A 6,881-nucleotide genomic window follows, 5' to 3' on the forward strand; every position below is an offset into this window, starting at 1 on the left:
TTCTTAAGTTTTATTTTTATTTAGATATCTTTGCAACTGTAAATAATACACCTGGTTAAATATTCATATATGAGACTGAAACACAAGAAAGTTTGACAGTGATTTTTTTGTACGTATGGGTAGGGCTTGTGAAGGAAAGGCTTTGCCTCAGGGTAAAGGGGAAGGTACAGGTTTTATATGGGAGGACTCACCATAAAGCTAGCCCCAATTTATTGCATTAAAATATAGAAAAATTGTTAGCAGAGGTATACATAGGAAATGTTTCTTACAGTAAAAGCTTCTCTTTGACATGAGGATTATTTTAGGCTGATTATTTTTAAGAAACAGGAAACTCAGTTTTTTCCTTTTACCTCCCTCTTAACTCCTAAAAGAATTTAGATAGAGGGACTGTTCCTAGAAGAGAGCTATAATCAGATAAAAAATATATGATGGAGGTGTAGTGGACTGGGGATGGGTTGGGGGGTGAGATTTAGCAAAGTCTGCTGGTTCAAAGTCCTCTCTGTGTCCCCTTGTCTCTGCATGGCAAGGCAAACATTTGTTTGCCAAACATTTGGTCTTCCCGTCTTCTTGTAAATTATCTTCCTCACTTTTGAAGTCCCAGACCTCTACCCTAGTCCTTAGCTCTGAATGGCATATAAGCCTCAATTGCCTAACTTGTCCTTAGGTCTCATATCTGAGGGAGCACCTGTATATACAAAACTAATTTTTTTCCTCCTGATAATCTGTATTATTTTATTTGATTATTAGACCTACTAAAGAACCTAGAATGGTAGAAGGAAAAAATTTTCTTTGTGACACTTCTGTATTTGATGATTAATATTTTGTATGTTATGGCTTGTTGGTAGAAGTAGACCTTATTAAATCAGTAGATTTAGACAAGCATTTCCTGGTCAAGTAGAAGAAAAATTTTGGTCAGAAAGATGCTTGACCCAGAAATGATAAAGGGGAAGAGGGGATTCTTGAGACCATAAAAAAGGAGAATGAAAAAGTAATTCAGAAGTGTTTGAGAAAACAGTAATCAAAATGCCATGACGACTGAGATTTCAAACTAAGGTAAAAGGGAAAACAGTGAGTCCATGAGGTCCCAAACATGTTTTGGCATGTTTTCTTTCTCCCACCGGCATGTTTTTGAACAGCATAGATAAACCAAGTATTTTGGGACCAACTTTGATTTGCATGTATAACTTGCTAAGTCTGTGAAAGAAGCATGGAAATGAGAAATTGTGGAGACCATTCTCCTGGAAGTTTCTAAGAATTAAGAGTTGCTAAAAACCATGCAGCAATCGACTGTTCTCTGTTTCTTATACTCATTGTCTGAGGGTCTTGGGAACCCTCAAATAAATTAAATACACACACATACACACACCAAAAAAAAACTAATATTTTATGAATAATTGCACTTAGAGTAATGAATTCTGGCCAAGATTTTGCTCTTCTCTCACTCTTTTCTAGCTTCATCAGATAGAATTATCACATAAGATTTTGGCATTGCTTCATTACTGGAAGCAGATTATTTCTTACGATCAACACAGATTTAGATATCCATAGACATTACATTTGATTATTAAGAAAAATTGAAGCAATTTCAATATAGAACAATGTTATCATTTTGCCCATGAAAACTCACCCTCCATGAAAGTTCTGAGGAAAAATTCACTTCTTGTATTTCTTCTTTACTATCAACTACACTTCTGGCACCAGATGTGTGGATTTCTCACATACTAAGCAATTTTTCAATACCAGCTGGGTAACATATAGTCTAATTCAATTCTAATACTATCTACCTGGAGTTAGCATCAGATCTCATAGGTTAACAGCTCAGCCCCACAAGCCTGCACCCCTCCTCAAGTTCAGATGCCAATTGTAAGTCCTTGTTTTTATCTGTGCTTTTACTGGCTGGCCGTGAATCAGAAGTTTTTACAACCCCTGTTTCAAATTCGATTAATTTGCTAGAGTGACTCACAGAATTTAGGAAAAAAGATTACTTAGAACGTTACTGATTTATTATAAAAGAATAAATTCAGAATCAGTCAGATTGAAAGAGAGGCATAAGGCAAGGTATGTAGGAAAGGGCACTGAGCTTTCATGCCAACCCTCTCCAGGTGTACCACCCTCCACACATCTCCACAGTTCACTAATCCAGAAGCTCCCCGAATTCTGTAGCTCAGGGATTTTTATGAAGGTTTTATTAAGTAAGCACATTTGATTGAATCATTGACCATTAGTGATTGAATCAACCTCTAGCTTCATTTTCCCCCCAGAGGTTCTGGTGTTTGTGTGGAGCTGAAAGTTCTAACCTTCTAATCACAATGTGGGTTCCCCTTGCAACCAGTCCCCCTCCTTAGGGGCTTTTCAAGAGTCACCTCACTAACTAAACTCAGGTGTGGTTGAAAGGGGTTTGTTATGAATAACAAAACACACCCATTTCCCCTTTATGACTCTGAAGCTATTTCAGAAAGTTAGGACAAAACCCACATGTTATATCAAAAGATAGCCCCTATTGCTTTAATCACTTAGGAAATTACAGGGTTTTGAAAGCTGTGAGCCAAGAACCTTTGGACAGACCAAATATATATTTCCTATTACAAGGCACAATATCACACAAGTGTTATAAGCAAAGATGAAATTAAGGATGAGATTAATTCTCATATTAAAAAGACTATTTTTCTAGATTTGTAGCCTATTATTTCTTCTTTATCTAAAAGTATGTTGATGGTTGGAAAGATGTATTTACAAAGTCAATACTTTTTTATCATAATCATTTTTAGAGAAAGAAGGTTTAAAACTATTTTATTATTAAGTTCGGACATAAAATATGTCGCTTATGGTCCAACCATTTTTTTAAAATATGATTTATCACTAAGAATTTTATAGTCTTCAATGTTCTAATATATAATTTTTAGATAGAATTCTAGAAAGTAGAAATTTCCAAGACCTATAATTATTAATAACTTTATATTCTACATTTGAAGTATAATTTGATAAACATAACCAATAGATATTCCACATACTCTATTTCTTTCTAATTTAAGTACAATACTTTTCATTTACATATAATTTTAAGATTCTTAAAATGACTATGGCAGTAACATCCCAAGTAATCACACTAATTTAAAGATGTTTTGATTCATATGATTTTTATTGTATCATTCATATTTCAGCAAGTTTGTAGGGTTGAGTAGAGTTTTGATCTGTAAATGAGTGGTGGGTAGTGTTTGTTTACCCGCTGGGCATAGTATATAATCTCTGTGTGATGACTGTCATATGTTAGATTCCACTGACTCTGCGGTACTGCCAAAACACAAGTATATCCTCACAGTTTGATGGCACATAAAATTATCTGCTTACACAATTGTTTTTGATAATTATGTCCTGAATACATATGAGGCTTGAGGGTAACTCTGTCATAGGTCTAAGTCCTCATTCTTTCTAGTGTTAAAGCTTCTCTCATCTAATTGTAAACCGTCTTCTAACATTTCCTAGACTATCAATTATCATGCATCTATACTGTCAAAATATGTGTCCTGATTTGGGGCCTACTTAATCAGTGTATATTTTAATAACTAACTAATGGGATTTAAGATGCTTGGGTTCTGTACATTTCCTCCCAAACGACATAAACTGCACAAAGACAAACTTCTCCAAGAACTTATTCTACTCTAAATATTGAATATTTGAAATGAGAGGATTTACGAGTGGTTTATGTTTGCTATTTTAGCATGACTAGTCCTCTTTTGCTTTTTTTTTCACTTTTACATAATAGAGCAATAAAATTTACCTGAGTGATAAAGCAATTTTGTGGAAATCAATCTTCGATCCTGATTTATTCTGAATGGTTTATGTCAGAGACTGAGAGATAATTCACAAGACCTGTCTGCCATTTGTCTACCAAGCGGTCTCAAAGGCTGGCCAGAAAATAATTGTATTTAGTCTTTCTTTTTAAGTCATCCTCAGAGAGTCTTCAATTAGTCTGTAAAATGACTTGGGTGGCTAGCATTTAGGAATAGAAACTTAGAAAGAAGAACAGAATGGAAGAGAGATAAGAGAAAGAAGAGGAATACAGGAGATGAGAGCAGTAGAAAGAATAAGAGCAAGAAAAAAAATTTAATTTGGTTTGATGGGAACAAATTTTGTTGTGCATATTAAGAGTGAGTGTTTCCTATCAGAAAGAAAGAAATAATAACGATGGGTTAGCAAAAGTTCCCAATTTATTCAAGGAAATGCACTGATTTTCTCAATTGAGATAGAAGCTCACAGGAGGAAGCTACATAAGCAATCTTGATGTGAAGCTAACAGCTGTCTTTTGCAGCCACTAACATTATTAATATGGTGGAGAAAGATGGGGAGCAAGATTGTATTCTTCCTGATTTGTCTCCTCTTTTAACACATACACACACCACCACCACCACCATCAGGCAAACGTTTTAATGATTAACTCTTTAGACCTTTTTAATCCAAGACAGATTTTAAAAAATAGTAATAAAAGGTGCCAGCATAAACCACAGCTCTGACTGGTTTTTATCTCCTGCGCACCATCTCAAATTGTCTTATTTACCCCCTCGAATTCCGATCAGGCACCATTACTACGCTCAGTGTCCACAGCACTCTTGTGAGGAAAAAATTAATTCTGAATTACGGGCCCCATAACTGCCTGTTCTTCACATTATGTGTCAGGAAAACAAGCAGACAATAGCTAGCTAAGTGGATCTCTCTTAGCTGCCATTCAAAGAGAAGGGACAGGTGTTCAATGGGTCTTCTTTCTTTTCTCAACTGCTATTTAACAATACATACAGGAGGAGTTTAATTGCCTGCACCCACCTGCACCCTTGTCATTTCTTGGTTATATTGGTTTTAATGAAAATATTAAGTGCACTCTAGAAATAGCGGCTAAGTGACATTTTGATTGAAATATACAGGGAAATGTATAATAGAAGCAGGCACTATTACAGTTTTAATAGAAACTGAAAGAAGTAACATCCAGAACATTTTTGCTATTGTTATGCATATAGCTAGTCCTGAAAAGGGTAATTGGGGACTGAAAATATGGTTGTTGTTAAAAAGACCCTTTCACCTTAGCTACGTGGCTTTTTTTTCCCCCCCTACAAGGATAAAGTAGCCAGGCATTGGCATATTTTCTTTTATTAGATACCCTTATATAGCATCTGTGGTCAAGTACGCTTTGGACTCCTTTTTCTCTTCTCTGGAATCACAACTCCTTAGAGTTTCTAGAGAGAACTTGGATTCATTGACAAGAATACAGGATGAAACAATGACTCATTGCAGCTGACCATGTGAAATAGGGGCTAGTGATCTCTCTCGCCTGCCAGCAAAGGCTTATGTTTGCCTGAGCCTATTTCCTAGACTAAAAATAGAGGGAAAAACGTCAAAAGTTGTGCTATAAACCATCCTCAGTGTATGTAATGGCTTTAATTTTTGCCATTTCAGTCTTTTTCACTATAAGAACAATAGCTTATAGTGTAATAAATGCAAAATAAAGTTAAAAAACCACCATAATTCCCAACAAACATGTATACACATACAGGCACACACACATTACCCCCTTAGACTTTAAACTACTAGCATAGGAAATTAAAGATCTCATAAATTTTATATCTTTTTATTTAAAGTTAGAATATTTAGTTTCCAGTGAGCATTGAGTGGAAGAAAATAACTTGTCCTTTATTAAGAAGGTTTTTAAATGTATATGGTCATGTAAATGAGTAATGTTCATACTTTTTCTTCAGTGAGAAATTCTCTATTCAAGCACATTAGAAAAAAGAAGAGTTTATAATATATCACAGTGCTAAAAGATAAAATAGAACCCAGCAGGACATGTGTCACACATTTATGCATACATGTAATTGTCCCAAGGATTTTTTTTGCCCAGTACACAACTAGATAAATAATCTATTCATTCATTCATTCATTCATTCATTCATTCATTCATTATTTCATTCATTAAGCCATCTATCCATCCATTGTCTTAGAATCTTTTTGGCTGTAAGTTGTAGAATATTCAACTGAAATTGTCCTAAAAATTAAATGTCATTTGTTAATTCATAACAAGAAACCTTGAGGAAGAATAGTTCAATGTTTGGTGCAATTACTTAAGCAGGTCATCAAAACAAAAACAGGTTATTTTCATATTTCTTTTTATTCATTGTAAGCTTGTTGGTTTTTATTTATATGTTTGCCTCTATTGATTGCAAATTGGCTACAAGTTTCACATTTTTAAAAGACAGGATTCAGAAGCAGAAAATCTGAGCATTTCTCTTATTATTCTGGAAGGAAATTCAAGAAATCCCAGGTTTCATTGGAAGAACTAAGTCACAGGACCTCCCTTTAACCAATTCCTGAAAAATGAGACTTAGGATTTCCATTAATTGCTTAGAATATCCATGGTTCTGCCTGGGCCAGTGTTATGCTGCTAAATGTTTAATCTGCTCTCAGGGAAGAGGCAAAAAAAAAAAAAAAAAAAAAGCAAGCACTGATTATGCATTAGCTGATTTCCATGGTGCAAGCATTTTCATCATGGGTGATTTCAAGCTACCACATGACTTCACTAAGGCAGAGTTGGGAAGAGATATGCATAACTGACTCCCACATACCAATGTGAACTATCTTTAGCACCCCACTAGGCTGGGTCCATATTTTCTGAGCCTAATGCCATCCCAATCCCCAGCTTAAGTGGGATTATTTTAGAGAGGAATAAAGGAGAAATTGACATCTTACCTGCAATATCTGCCACATTCATTTGTCCATTTAACAAATAATTTTGATGACCCCTCTGTGTCAGACATTCAGGATGAGTACTAGTCACCTCTGAGGGAACTACTTTGTCTATGCCTGCTTATCAGAGAATCTGCTAATTCCCACAATTC

The sequence above is a fragment of the Pteropus alecto genome, unplaced genomic scaffold, assembly GCF_000325575.1.
Source record: "Pteropus alecto unplaced genomic scaffold, ASM32557v1 scaffold95, whole genome shotgun sequence".
Taxonomy (NCBI): domain Eukaryota; kingdom Metazoa; phylum Chordata; class Mammalia; order Chiroptera; family Pteropodidae; genus Pteropus; species Pteropus alecto.